This window comes from Delphinapterus leucas, chromosome 12 (genome assembly GCF_059928025.1).
Source record: "Delphinapterus leucas isolate spDelLeu-1000000601 "Yukka" chromosome 12, BTC_Dleu_Yukka2, whole genome shotgun sequence".
Taxonomy (NCBI): Eukaryota; Metazoa; Chordata; class Mammalia; order Artiodactyla; family Monodontidae; genus Delphinapterus; species Delphinapterus leucas.
This window is the reverse complement of record NC_143140.1, coordinates 28,459,685-28,475,588: the sequence shown is the minus strand read 5'-3', so window position 1 is coordinate 28,475,588 and position 15,904 is coordinate 28,459,685.

The following is a 15,904-nucleotide window of genomic DNA, read 5'->3' as shown; positions in this document are numbered from 1 at the left end:
AAGGCTAAGAAGCTGGGGAGCACTTGGTTTGAAAGTCAGACAAATGTGTTCCATGTGGAGCCTAGTTATGAGACCACCTTCAGTTAATGTCCCCTTGAGACTTACTAATAGGATGGAGACAGCTCTGTGTCAGATCACCTTCTATGGGAAAGGGAATACATTTAACAGAACTCCTGTGTGGTTTTGAGATTCGAGTTGCTTCTGGATTTGCACAGAAATTATTAAGCATTTGAAAGTCACATCTAGTAGACAAGACTGGAAAATATGTCAGCAGATAGAGTTATTAAACCTCCAACATAGAGCTCCCTCTCCCCTTGCACCTAATTTCACAGAAGCAACGAATGATGCAAGCCTGTGAGCCTAGCCACAGAGAAGGGAAATTCAGCACTCCCACCAAAACATTCTTCGGTTATCCCAAGCTTTAATTCTATGTTCCTTTTGAGGGTTTTCATTTTCAGTAGAAAAATCTGAACCTGGGATTGAAAATTCTGTAACAGCATACAATCACCATCTAAAAAGGCTGGGCATTGTGACTTGTAAATGATGGCTGTAACAACTTCTCCAGGGTAAAATTCCCACAAATCACTTATTGATGAATTCATTGCCCTGAATGCCTGTTACCATTATAAGATGTTACCAAGAGATATGCTAATTCCTCTCCAGAACATTATTGCTTTATGCTCATTGCTAATGGTGGGAGGGAAAGCTGTGTTCATTTTTAAGATAAAAATAATCCGAAAACTAGACATATAATAATCCTTGTCCTGTAAATTCCATTCTAAGAGCCACTTGTGCTCAGGATAATAGAGTTTGAAGATATATTCTAACCTGTCAAAGAGAGTTCCAAACCATATGCAGAAATATGAACTAGATATGATGAGCTGCTTCCTGAATAAAAGTCAGGCATCTTTTGAAGCAGAATGAACATCTTTGGCTCCCTGGTGTTTGAATACAAGGCAGCCTTAATTTAATGACTAGCATTTGAATAACATGAAGAAATGAATGTAACCTCCAAATTTATCTAAGGGTTGAGCAAAGTGTTGCAATAGGAAAATTCTTCACTATTCATCATTGCTAAGAACTGAAACATCGGATCCAAGCGGTTTGTTTTACAAAAAAAAGATCTACTTGGGAGAGTGAGTACTGTGAAGCGTTAACTCATGAGCATAAATTAGTTGGCAGTAGATTAGTGATTATTTTCACCATTGGGTTTTCAATTGTTTTATGGCTTTTACTACCTTCTAAAGAGTTTTTGTCCTGTGTTGGTGTCTTCAGAGAATGGGAGCTCCTCAAAGACAGAGAATCTCCTTATGTGCTCTTGTCTCTACTTTCCCTTAACCCCCTAGTGTCTGGCAATGTGACAAGCAAATAGTGCTCAATAGATAGCTGTTGAACAAAATAATTAATAATTAATATTAAATATAAAATAGAGCTAGTTGATTCAAAAATTCAAGGGTGGAACTACAAGAGAGTTTTTTCTCTTTATCAGGGAAAAAAATCAACTTTATTCTGAATTATTTTTATTTAAGCAAAATTAACCCCAGTATAAGGTTAGCTGTCATGGAAAGGAATGGGTTGGGATAAAGACCCTATTCCAGCCCTAGGTGGCCCATTCTATCACTCTTCAACTATTCTGTGGTTCCCAGATATCTCTATTATATACCATCACTTCCTTCAAACATTTCCAGAAGGAGAGCAAGAACTCTATTCAGTAGGTTGCTTTGTACTTTAATCCAAAGGCCTTGCCTCTGAAAGTATTACTTTCCTTATGCAGAAAATCACAGCTATTACAAAAAGTCACAGAGATAGAGCCAACTAGGGCTTTGATCTATGATTACTTTGCCTGTAATTGTTACAATGAAAAGAAATACAATAATTTCACTGGAACATTTCAGTGCACAGCCCATGGTCCAAGGCATCCATGGTAAGCTTGGCATTTGTTGCCCTGTAGTTACCTGAACTACTTTGGCATATTTCCAGGTGAACTTCCTACAGAGTTGAAACACCAGTTGTACAATGCATGCCCAGTTGAGGGAGAACAAGAACCACATTGCTGTATCTTTTAGTTAGGATGGTTTCAAGCTGGAAGTGCCAGAAAATTCAACACATTCAACATAGGAAATATGTTGGCATTGGCTGGGATACAGAAGTCCAAAGGTAGGGCAGCTTGAGAAATAGCATAATTTAGTGGATCCAATTTCTTTGGACTTAGGTTTCTGTCTCCAAGTATACTGTATGCTAGCCCCATGCTTAAGATGAAATCAAGGTGGCTGCATCACTTCTGGGCCTTAAATCCATGCAGGGTAGTAACAGAGGAACAAAAATCTGTCCTTTTCTGTGTCCTCTCTTAAGATGGAAAAAATATTTTCCCAAAGTTTTGCAAACATTATCTCACATCTCACTGTCACATGCCCATCTTGAACCAACCTCTTACTCAGGGATTATGCCATCATGCTCTGTAACTGAGGTCATCCCCCCAGTCACATGACTTCTATACAAAATGGAGGCATGAAACACGCATCAAGGAGAAGCCATCATTTTCAACCACATCATCATTATGCCAGGACTATATAACAACTATTAAAACAACTCTGAAGCTTTTAGATAAAGATGACATCTCTTTCTTTTGAAACTTACCCAAAATAACAAAAAGGATACAAGGACTGGGGCAACAATCCCAAATCACATACTATAAAATATCTGCAAAATATTATACAATTGGGAGCAAGATAAATAAGGACACTGAAAGATAACACGTACAATACTTCCTCAGATCACTGGCAAAACACGTATGAACTAAAAATAAGTGTCACTTCCGAAAAGGCTCATCCAAGGATGCTGTGATTAGAGCAAGATCTAACAGCTGGGAGCGGCTGCAGGAAAAGCAGGTAATATGATTGACAGAGGTTAACAGATGTAAGAGCCAAACCACCAAACTGAGGAGACCCAACACACCCATGAATGGAACTTCTGAAGAATGGAACAGAACATGTGACCCAGGGAAAAACACTCAACAGTACAATAGAAGAAAACTCTGAAATAGTTGATAGAAATGAATCTACAGATTGAAAGAAAAACCTCAACCCAGAAAAAATGATACAGAATAATCAATACCGAGCTGTATCCCAATAAGATTACTGATCTTCAGCAACGACAGCAACAACAATGAATTTTAATTTTATCCCAAGTGGAAAAATAAGTTTCCAGAGGCAGAAATAATTCAGTTGATCCCAGAGACTTCTCTTCAGTAGTGATTAATGTTGTAAATAGCCGATCAGTGCCTGTAAACTTCTAAAGGAGATAAAGTATAGTCAAGAATTGGAGGAGGTTGAGAGGAAGTGGGGCTTTTCTTTGAATTGAATGCTGTCAGGATGTAGGAAGTAGCATTAACTTTGGGGTTGGGCACCTAATAATTCTTTTCTTTTAATTTAATTTTTATTGGAGTAAAGTTGCTTTACAATGTTGTGTTAGTTTCTACTGTACAGTAAAAGGAATCAACAATACATATATCCCCTCTTTTTTGGATTTCCTTCCCATTTAGGTCACCACAGAGCACTGAGTAGAGTTCCCAGTGCTTGCTATACAGTAAATTCTCATTAGTTATCTATTTTATACATAGTATCAATAGTGTATATATGTCAATCCCCATCTCCCAGTTCCTTCCACCCCCCACTTCCCCCTTAGTATCCATACATTTGTTCTCTATGTCTGTGTTTCTATTTCTGCTTTGCAAATAAGATCATCTGTACCATTTTTCTAGATGGGTTAATATACGATATTTGTGTTTTCTCTTTCTGACTTACTTCATTCTGTTTGACAGTCTCTAGGTCCATCCACGTCTCTACAGATGACTCAGTTTCATTCCTTTTTATGCCTGAGTAATATTCCACTGTATATATGTACATTTCTTTATCCATTCTTCTTTATCCATTCCTCTGTTGATGGACATTTAGGTTGCTTCCATGTCCTGGCTATTGTAAACAGTGTTGCAATGAACATTGGGGTGAAGGTGTCTTTTTGAATTATGGTTTTCTCTGGATATATGCCCAGTAGTGGGATTGCGGGGTCATATGGTAGTTATATTTTTAGTTTTTAAGGAACTGTTCTCCATAGTGGCTGTATCAATTTACGTTCCCACCAACAGTGCATGCATGTTCCCTTTTCTTCACACCCTCTCCAAGCATTTATTGTTTGTAGATTTTTAAAATATAAATTTATTTATTTATTTATTTTTGGCTGAATTGGGTGTTCGTTTCTGCGCACAGGCTTTTCTTTTTGCGTCAAGCAGGGGCTACTTTTCATCGTGGTGCATGGGTTTCTCATTGCAGTGGCTTCTCTTGCTGTGGAGCATGGGCTGTAGGTGCACGGGCTTCAGTAGTTGTGGCACACGGGCTTCAGTAGTTGTGGCACACGGGCTTAGTTGCTCTGCGGCATGTGGAATCTTCCCAGATCAGGGCTTGAACCCGTTTCCCCTGCATTGGCAGGCGGATTCTTAACTACTGCACCACCAGGGAAGTCCTGTTTGCAGATTTTTTTTTTTTTTTTGCGGTACGCAGGCCTCTCACTGTTGTGGCCTCTCCCGTTGTGGGGCACAGGCTCCGGACGCGCAGGCTCGGCGGCCATGGCTCACGGGCCCAGCCGCTCCACGGCATATGGGATCTTCCCGGACCGGGGCACGAACCCATGTCCCCTGCATCGGCAGGCGGACTCTCAACCACTGCACCACCAGGGAAGCCCCTGTTCGTAGATTTTTTGATGATGGCCATCCTGACCAGTGTGAGGTGATATCTCATTGCAGTTTTGATTTGCATTTCTCTAATAATTAGTGAAGGTGAGAAGAATGAAGCAAGGCTAATGTTGTGATTGGTAAATAATCAACAATCGCTCTTGTTTTACAGACTAGGTGGATGTTGGATCATTTTTGTGGATTGGACAATGTTCATGTTTTTGTGTGAAAATGGTTTTCTATGAAGTTGTTTATATTCAGCAGCAGCAGAATGCCATAGCCTAGTTGTGAGTGCCAGGCCAGGTCCTGGGGGTCAGGAGCTGCCATCCTCCTACTTTACTGTCTGTAGCAGAGAGTTGTGTTGTGAATATGAATGTCTATGTGCTGTGTCTTGGAAATTCTGGTACTCCTTAGGAACTTGCAAATAAAATTGATAACTTACAAGTTGCTATAACGGGCAAACATGGTTCCAAGATTTTATTATGCTATGTATCTGCCATTCTACTTTTGTGACTGTGGGATTTATGCTGCCTTAGTTACAAAAATTATAGTCGTAGTAATAATAGCACCTGCCATTTATTGTGTCTAGTATGTACCAGAGAGCCCATTAAGTGATCTATACTTGGGTCTCTTTTACTTCTCTCAAAAGCCAGTGAGGTAGGTATAATTATAGATAATTATAAGCTTGGAGAGTGTGTATAACTTCCCCAAGGTCACACACAAAATAAGTGACAGAAACACAATACCTTTCCATGTGTCTCTAATCTCAAATCCCATATCATTTCTGTTGATAAATGTTAATAAGGTTCCAGAAGCTTGTTATTTTCTATTATCCGTAGAGAACAGGAAATACTAAAAGCAACAGCAGTGGCAATAATAGCATAGGAAGTAAATTTTTGTTAAAAAATTTTTGAGACTGCCTCCTTCCCCAAGATAGGGTTCGTTTGTTGGTTTTTAACCACAAGTTTATTGGATTACTTGATATTTCCATAATGACTTTCCTTTCATCATCTTGTTCTTTCAGCTGATCCCAATTAATTGCTCTAGAATGACTTTCTTCTTTTCTAGTCCCACTGGTGGGTAAAATTTAGGAAATATATTTCTCCAAAGCACAGTGAGGAACCCATCTGTGATGATATCAACCACAGATGATCACAAAGAAAGAAGCTCCTGACCTCGGTAGCATCAGACAGCCCCCCTCTGCTGGTCCCTTTTGGTAATGGGCTGAGGAACTGGGACATCAGGGCAAAATATGGTGACATTTTTGGCTGACAATTCCTTTAGAAGATCTTCCTTTTTAAAGTTGCCCTTGAACTAGAACATCGCATGGAAGATGCCATCTGGCCAGTAAAATTTCCCAAGAATTAACTCACCGAGGAAGCTTTATCTTTTATAAAAGTTTACCCAGGTTCTCATAAAGGGTCATGACTACTAAGTGACAGATTAGTCTTTAAAATTGCAACACTTTCCCACTCCATCTCCCCTGGGTTATACGTCTCTGAATGCCCACTTTCCCACACTACCTTCCCTTGCTGATCATGTCTGATTGCCCTCTAGGATGTTGAGAAAATGGCAAAGGAGAGATAAGGGGCTATATTGGTTTAGGGATTATAGTGAAGGGGGAACCAGGCTTGGGAGATCTCAGCCTTGCTAGTGTCTGTTTTAACCTCAGGGAAACCCATCATTTCTAGGAGAAGGTACTCCAGGCTGCAGAGAAGGAGATGACTGACTCCAGCCAATGCCTGAATGAGTGCTATGGTTTGAACAGAGCAAAATAAAGAAAAAGAATGGGACATGAGCTGTCTCAAGACATTGTGTGAGCCAATCAACAGGAACAAATAATTATTAGTATTTATTTAATTGATGCCTAGAATTTTTACAGAGAGGAAACATTTTTGGCCTTTTTTTTTTTTTGGTCAAATGTTTAATCCAGCTATCTCCTAATGCTCTGCGTGTCCATGATGGCATTTCTTTCTAAGGCCTGAACAACCATGGCTCCACTCTCAATTTATTTTACTGCAGAAGTCCAGCCCTTTACAAGGCTTCCCTCACTGATTATTTCTAGAACCTACAAGGAATGTTTGCAAGTTCTACAAACCTGTCCCAGCTGTACCTTATTATAGATCTATACCTCAGTCCTCCAAAGCATGGCTTCGACCAGATGATTATGTTTAACCAAGTCTTATTGCTGGTTTAGAAATCTCAGAAGGGACTTAAAGTACAGAAAACTTAAAAATTGATAGAAAACTAGATTTTGCCTAAGGTCTCCAGACTATGCCCCTGTAGGGGCCTTTATTGGTGTCTCTCTCCTTAGCCCATGATCTCTTTCCAGGTGCCAGTGCCAACCTGAATTTCCTTTCTCACTCAATCCAAGCCCTCAACCCCTCAGAAGCTTCCTCTCACCCCCAGGCTCAGAGCAGTGTCTGCTGGAATATAATTCCTGTCGTCAGGGGACTTGTCATTGGGATATAGAACTCAGCCCCCTGACTTAAAAGAAATTTTTTTTTGCTCATCCTTGCTTAACCATTAGCTAAAATAGATGTTTTCCTAATACAAAAAAAGGAAAATTTTCTCTTAAAGTTGAATGCATATCTCTGCTTCTAGTTGAAGTTTTGGACTTTTAGCCCCCATTCTGTCAAAAAATATGGAGAGTCCAGTGTCAGGTACAACATCCTGTAAAATGAGGCATAGACAGTATATTGTCAACATTACCATATAAGTTATCATCTCCATTGTTAAGACAAAAGGCAGTTGATCCTATCAAATTTTCTTAAAAAAAATGTTGTTGGTTGCATTTTTCCCAATATTCTCCTTTCTGGAAAGAAAAATCTTCGTGGGAGAGCCTTTGGACCAGAATAATGTCAGTTTTCCGACATTATTATGGAATTATATCAATAAGTTAATAAACAATTTAATAACATAAAGGCACTTTTTTTTCCTAGTGAAAAAAACTGAAGCATACTTTCTTTTCTTTTTTTTGCGGTACGCGGGCCTCTCACTGTTGCGGCCTCTCCCGTTGCGGAGCACATGCTCCGGACGCGCAGGCCCAGCGGCCATGGCTCACGGGTCCAGCCGCTCCGCGGCACGCGGGATCCTCCCGGACCGGGACACGAACCCGTGTCCCCTGCATGGGCAAGCGGACTCTCAACCACTCGCCACCAGGGAAGGGAAGCCCTGAAGCATACTTTCAACCATTCTTACACACACTGGAAGGCTGTGTGTGCTCCCACTCACACTTCAGAAGAACTGGGATCCAGTTGTGTCCCCTCAGTGAAATTAGCATCACTTGAAGCCATGGTCTAGTGTTTAAAATTCTTACCTCAAAAACCTCTTTTTTTACCCATCCTCTTCTGACCCCTCCATTTGCCAGAAGCCTTTAAATTATTAAGTGATTATCTCTGTACCCATGTTTCTTTTACTTCTTTATGAAATGAGCTTGGAATTCGGTTTTGCCAATTTCATTCAGTGTGGCAGTGTTTATAATTGACGTCAATGGCTTCTTGGCCATCTGTAGTTCTTTTCTCAAGCTCCTAGGTTCCATTTCCCTTGTTGAGAAGGTCACTTCTTTCTATTTATGTGACTCCTTTTACACACACACCCTGTCCTTTCTTTGTAGGATTTTGCATCTTGACCTAGTCCCTTACCAATGACAGCTTCCTGACTATTCACATGTAATCCCTTTCCTCTTTTTTTCTGAAATCCTCCCACCCTCACCCTGCTCTCATGGCCACCTTGCACTGCTCATTTTAGCTTTTCTGATAGCTGACAGAGTCAATGTACCGGTCTGAAATTTGTCTCTAGCAGTTTAGTATCTGGAGTCACAACATTTAACCTTTTGAAGTGATGGAGAATTTTTACTCTATTTGCATTAACATACTACAGCATGGCTTCTGTGAGGTGTTACCCAATTTCTAACCTAAAAGTACAGTTAGCTGCATGATCTCATTGGTTTCCACGGGTTTGCCTATTAAATTTTGCCTTCCTCCTTTGAAACATCACCCCTATTCACGTTCAGAATGCCTGCTTATCTTATTGCCATCTTTAATGTAGCATGCTCATAAATTGGTTGTATGTAGGAAGGGGTCTGGGTTTGAGGTCAGCAAAACCAGAGTTAACAGTCTATCCCTTAACACTCACATAGTATTGGGTAAGTTCTTCAACTTTCACTAAGCCTTAGCTTTCTCATATTTAAAAGGAGACTAATAATTACCTCACCCAGATGATATAAGGATTCAATGATATCATGAGTCTGGACGTAAACTCCTCGGGCCTGTTGATTCCCAATATGTTCACGTGGAAGGAGGGAAATTAGCCAAGTGACGCTGAAGCACTTTTAGGTAAAACTTGAATATGTGCACAAAATATATGTTATACAATCAGATCTTTGTCATCCCATTATCCTCCCATCCATTGCATTTGAGAAAGCTCTAATACCTTGCTTATCTGAACATAATAACTCTAGTGTTTCTGCAAAAGCAGAAATTAGGGGCAGCATTCTAGTATGGTGGGGGGGATAAGGAAAGCTACATTTGCATACTTTGGAAGTCTTCTATTTTTCATATCACAGAATTGATGAGACTGTGAAGTTTATGAGGATCTTAAAGCGCCACTGGACCCCTCCCCACCCCGAGTCTTGGCCTGGCTCTGCCACTGGTTGGGTAGAAAAGAGGTCTTCACCTCTACTTTGTGAAGACAGCCATTAAACAGACCACCCAAGGCAGCCCTTGGACATGGCAGCCAAAAGAATGCATTATGTTTGCACTTGCTAAGTGTGTGGGAAAACCTTCCCCGTGAACACAGGGAAACTGAGAAGCACACAAAGAATTTTGAGTAAGTCAATTTCCCATTTTAAGCCTCATTATATGAGAATATTCAGCTCTAGAGAGCAGCAGCATACCCAGTCTTCAGCTCTCTTGGAGTTTGTAATGCTCTTCCTACCAAAGAGTCTTAATGTAGCATTAAGAATAATGTAGCGGGGCTTCCCTGGTGGTGCAGTGGTTGAGAGTCTGCCTGCCGATGCCGGGGACACGGGTTCGTGCCCCGGTCCGGGAAGATCTCACATACTGCGGAGTGGCTGGGCCCGTGAGCCATGGCCGCTGAGCCTGCACGTCCGGAGCCTGTGCTCCACAACGGGAGAAACCACAACGGTGAGAGGCCCGCGTACCACAAAAAAAAAAAAAAAAAAAAAAAAAAGAATAATGTAGCATAGATTCTTCCCTCTCAGCTTGAACTACAAATTCCAATCGTGTTCAGATCCGAAAGGCATCATCATCACCATAATTTGCAAGAATGATCATTTTTACACACCCTCTGTGTACCAAGTACTGTGTTAGGTATACAGACATGAAGATTATATCACGCAGTTGGAGTCCTCAAGGAGCTTATATTTTAGGTGGAGTGCTAAGAAAAATGTAAAAGAAGAAATAAAGAAAAGAGCATAAATTCAATGTAAGCAGATCAGTACAGACGATTAGAGGCAGTAGAGCTCCTTGTGGGCTTGGTGGTTGTAGCACAGGATGCTAATTCCTCCTCTCCTCCCCCCAATGTTCTCTGCACCTTCCACCCCCTATTTTACATTCTTCCTTTTAGAAATACGATTCTGAATTTTAACTGGGATCAGACTCCCAGCATCCCTTGCAGCTAAGCGTGGTCATGTGACTAAGGGCACCCAATGAGATGTGAGTGGTAAATGGTGTGTGCAACTTCCAGGTCACACCCTTCAAAGGAAGCTGCTTTATCCTCAACTTTCTCTTTTGCCTTTACTGTAGTCTGGAACTGTGCCTTTTGCCCTTACTGAAGCTCTCACCACGGGAATGAGTAGAGCAACAAGATAGACAATCTCCAAATCAACTCATAGGCAACTGCCCGCCTCCCTCTAGATTATTACGTAGGAGAGGAAAATATACCCCTTATTTAGTTGTTAAATGCTTTGGTCTCTTTAATATGGGGGCTTAATATGTACAGTGTAAAAGGGAAGCTTCGTGATGGAATGGCTTAAAGGGTGGCTAAGATTTAGATTAAAGAGAAGTGAAAATGAGAGATGGAGGAAGAAAGAAAATGAAAATTCCCACCTGAAGAAGAAGGACCAAGCTGCGGATGTAGCACACGGCATGCTTGAGGGGGAGTTGATGGATTGATCTTGTTGAAGCTAAAGATACACATATAGGAGGAATAAAAGACAAAGTTCAAGTTGGGTTTTGGGCCGAATTGTGGAAGTACTTGAATAACTAAAATAAAATTCTTCACGTAGGAAAAAGGACCAGTGTATTAATAGAAAACCTGTCTGAAGGGCACTGAATGGCCAGAGACAGCTGGGAGAGATAATCCCCTAGGAGGGTTAGGGAAAGGTGAGTCTGAACTTGGATGAAAAGGAAGAACAGATTCTAGGGAGACATTTACTGGCCTTGGAAAACATTTGGATATGTAGAGGCGAGGTTTTGAGACTGAATGACTGGAAGATAGTCATATCACAGAGGAGGTACTTTAAAAAATATGTATATAAAGAAAACTTCAATTTCTGAAGATAATAGCAGTGCATCCACGAGGAAATATCCAACAGCAGAAATACAACATTAAAGCGCTGGGGATCTGTTCAGGTTGGAGATATATAATTAGAGGCATCCAAAAGAGAGATAAGGAAGACTAAGATATTAAGCCATAAGAAAGGGGATGACAGGGAGGTAGATGGAAAGCGGTGTTACTGAAGGTCAAAGGAGATTTTTGATAAAATAGGGACTATTTAACAAGGAGTAGGTGAGAGGGAAGGTAACGATAGAGAGATTAAAGTTGGCTTCTGTGTTCATGTTCTTTCTGTATATCCTCATATCTAGCTTTACTTAAAATCTTTTTTTCCCTAAAATGTTCTTTTTTATTTCTCTCTGCTGCCAAGACACTCATCACATCCTGCCTTGATTTACACAAACTCCTTCTCATTGGCCTCTTTCTCATTGGTTCCCTACTCCAGTCTTTGCCAACTGTGACTGCCAAGTCCACTTTCCTTTCCTGCTGTTCAGACTCTGTTTCTCCCACTCTGCTTTGGCTTCTCTTCACCTTCCAGCCTCCCCACGACTCTGCACCTGCTTAGAACTCTTTCTCATGCTTCCTGCAGCCCCCAGGCCACACCCTACCCGCACTCCGTCCTCTGACCCTGTTAGCTCCTCTGGCATCTTTAGCCATCAGATTCAGGCACTCATAACTTCAGGCCAACACTCTACGTCATCCTCCTCCACAGAGCTCCCAACTCGTGCACATCGACACAACTCCTATTCCTGCTGCAAAGCAACCCAGTACATCCACTTCCTTTATGAAGCTTGCTCACGCTAATAACTGTGTGCTGCTTTACCCCAGAGCATACAAAAGAGTATTGCTTGTACTGTACTCTTTCCTGTCCCTATTACCTCTAGGGTTTTATATTGTTTGCTCTGGAAGAACATGATTTCATTACTGTCAGATGATTTCTGTTCCTTGTAAATCACTTTATTGGTGTTACCTTGGGGTACTGAGCAAATAAGACAAATCTCACATGCCTTTCTAATGAGAGGGCTTAAACCCAACCAGTTTGTCCAAAATCACCTTGAGCTTTATCTCAGAAATACCTAAAACCATATCTGTCAGAAAAGGGACGAAGATTAATGTACAGAAAGGAAGCTGTGATGTTCCTATTGTCCTCAACAAATAATGCACACCCCCCAAAAAATGTATCTGAGTGAAGAAGAAACTCAGTGGGCATTGTAGGTAGCTCAGTATAAATTCTCTACAGTGATGGAAACATTCCTCAAGGACATATCCTACTATCATCACATAAAGCAACCATTTACATTGCCACCTTTGGACCTTTTCTCATGCAAATTTCACTTAGCAGAGATAGTCATGTACTTTCATGTAGTGAAAGTACTCACTACAGAGCCTAGAGGCTCTTGCTATTTCAAATAAGGTCTATATTTATAAATACATGGACAGGTACAAAAAATAACCAACTAGTACACATGTCTCTAAGAACACGATTTAAATAATTGTTGCTTAATCCTAAATTTTCCTCTTAATAAGAAAAAAACTTGAATACCTATCATGTACTTAAACACACTGGGTATTTTCACAAAATGTAGAAGTTGAACATCAAAGAAAGATGCGTTCCCTTTTGCAATTTATTTCCTTTAAATGGTGAAGGAAAAAAACCTTGATATTCAAAATCCTAGTTTCATTTTCAACAAGAACAGAAAACTGTCAAAGGCAAATTGTTTTCCATCACACAAATGACCTGATCACAGATAATAAAATTGCACAGACCTCAAAGCCTAAATAACCATGTGAATGGGTTATATGTTTTTTGAGACAGATGGTGGATCACAACAGTGATGGGTTATGAATTCCAAAAAGATTGTCCTCCAGAATATAACCAAAAATGACTGGAGAAGTAGATTTAAAATGTAAAGTGGAACAACAACAACAAAAAAGCATGTCAATTTTCAAGAGATCAAGAAGACAGAAACAGAGAATATATGGATTATACTAGAAACACTCTGGGAAGAAAACCATTTTGAATTGAAACATTATGCCTATGTTAACTAAAGAAAATTCAAATGTGTTTCAACAGGATGAGTAATTCCATGTCATGTTCAAGACTGCAGAAAACCCGCAGCCTACTCTGTCTATCAACCACTTTATCGCTTGCTGCTGGCCCCGAGGCATACCCACCAGCCCTGGTCATTGTTGTGAACTCTTAATCTTCTCTATCTAGCTCTTAGCTTCATAATATGAGAGTGAATTAGGAACCGTTATGGATGAGAATTAAGGTCTGATTAATGAGATCTTGCATTTCAGTAGGACTCAAAGGAACCCAAATTATAGACTACCCTATCTAGGTGAGCATCAATAGTCATTGTTTGTTAAAAGGCCAGTAATAAATGAATTCCAGGAAGGCATAGGCAAATGCATAATAGCAAAAAAAATCAGGAGTGCCAATTTCAACAATGACTCCCTTGATTTGTATTCTCAGGTCACTTAGCTATATTTTTTCATATGTGTTGTAAACACACACACACACGCACACACACACACACACACACACACACACACAATCACCAGTTCCTGCATACATCTCCAGCCTCATCTCCCACCACTCTTTTCCTCTTTCTTTACACTCCAGCTCAGCGAGTAACTCCTATGGGGGCTTTACATCTCCTTTATTTTTTTAATTTCTATTTTATATTGGAGTATAGTTGATTAACAATGTTGTGTTAGTTTCAGGTACACAGCAAAATAATTCTGTTATACATATATACATGTTATCTATTCTTTTTCAAATTCTTTTCCCATTTAGGTTATTACAGAGTATTGAGTAGAGTTCCCTGTGCTATACAGTAGGTTCTTGTTGATTATCTATTTTAAATATAGCAGTGTGTACATTTACAGCTCCTTTAAATGTCATTTCCCCTACTACAGCTTCATAGAAATGTGCAGCTTTCTTTCAATTTATTCATCCCAGTTTTAGTTAATTTTAATGGCTGTCTTGGGTAATCGACCAACTCCAAGAGAAGAAGGATCTTTTCTGCTTTTTTTGCACAGACTGTATTCCTAGTGCCTAGTACAGTATCTGGCCCGTGGGGTAGCCCAATGAATGTTAGTTGATTGGAAGGACAAACGAAAGATTCTCTTCGTGAGTATGGTGTTATTTGAATGCTTCACAAAATCCAGCTTCTGCATATGCAGAGGCCAATGTCCTGGGGTCCAAAAGGAAGGTCTCTTTTTGGTATATAATTGCTTACATTTTTTTTACCTCCTGGATCCAGATGCAAAGTTCAAGGCTTTTTTTTGTGGATATTTTGGTGACCAGGAAAAGTAACAGATGTCTGGAATTTAGGAGTAGATGGGAACTAGAAGATGCCTCTGGCCTGGTCTGCCTGGAGAGGAAAGTGACTGGCCCCATTAATCTTTAGTGATGTGCAACAGAGACCCCATGGCCCATGGAAGCGAGAGATCGCCTTACACACAGACTATGACCAAGTGGTAAAAGACAGAGGGTTTTCATGAGACCTGGAGTGAGTTCATGGAGACCTGGAACATATTATAATCCACTTCAATATAAGATTTGTCGATTATTTGAACTTAATGCAGTGTGGTCATAGGACTTGAGAGAGGAGCTGTGGTCTTAGGAGGATGATTTCAAGAAAGTCCATCAAGGTGGGTCTGGATGAGTGAAAGGTCTAAGTAACACTGAAAGATCTAAGAGGGAAGGTGCTACTGTTGTCAAGCTGCATTGCTGACTTGTTGTGTGTTATACATTATGAAAGACTACCTCACAGAGCCTTGACTCCTCGTAGACAGGCCTGCCAGAGAGTCCTGCTCAAAAGTGTGTTTCTGAGTTGGGATGGCAGGCTTTCAATTTTGTTCCACAGACCACCAATAAGTTAGGAAAATATTGCACCTATATCCCCTTGTTGGAGAGTCACAATGTATATAACACCTTGATGGGAAGTCCTGTACTGAAGAGGTCTTTGACTCATTTGACCATGAAAACTTATTTTTCAGAAAACACGGGTCACTCAGGATAGTCTTACTAAGGCTGCTGTATCAAACAGTCTCTAACCCTCAGTGCTTAAAATAACACAGTTTATTTCTCTCTCACACTACATATCCACTGTTTATTGACTGGAGATCCTGTGCCATGTGGCCTTCCCTCTGGGATCCAAGGGGTCAGAGCAGCCACCATCTAAACATTTCTGGTTGTTCTAGCAGAGAGAAGGGTGAGCTCTGGATGTCTTCACAGTGAAATGTTCTAGACTGAAAGTGACATTTGAAATCTGGGCTCATAACTCATTGGCCAGAAGTAGTCACATGACCCCACCCAATCACAAGGGGCGGAGGAGGTACTGCCCTAGCACATGGCTGGTAAGTAGACAGCCAGGAACATCCAGTGAACAGCACTGACAACTAAACCTGTTAACCTGACTGAACATTAGTGGTCATTGAAGTATAGTTGGAAACGACTGCTGTTCATGGTTTTAAAAATAAGAATTGATAGTAATTACTATTCAAGAATGTCTAGCATCTATGCTAAAGTTACATGACCATACTTAATCAGGAATAAGAAGTGGGAAGGCTTATTTTCTTCCCCACACTTATATGGGGGAAGAAGGGGTGTCACACACACACACACACAAATTCTTTTGAAAGATTTTA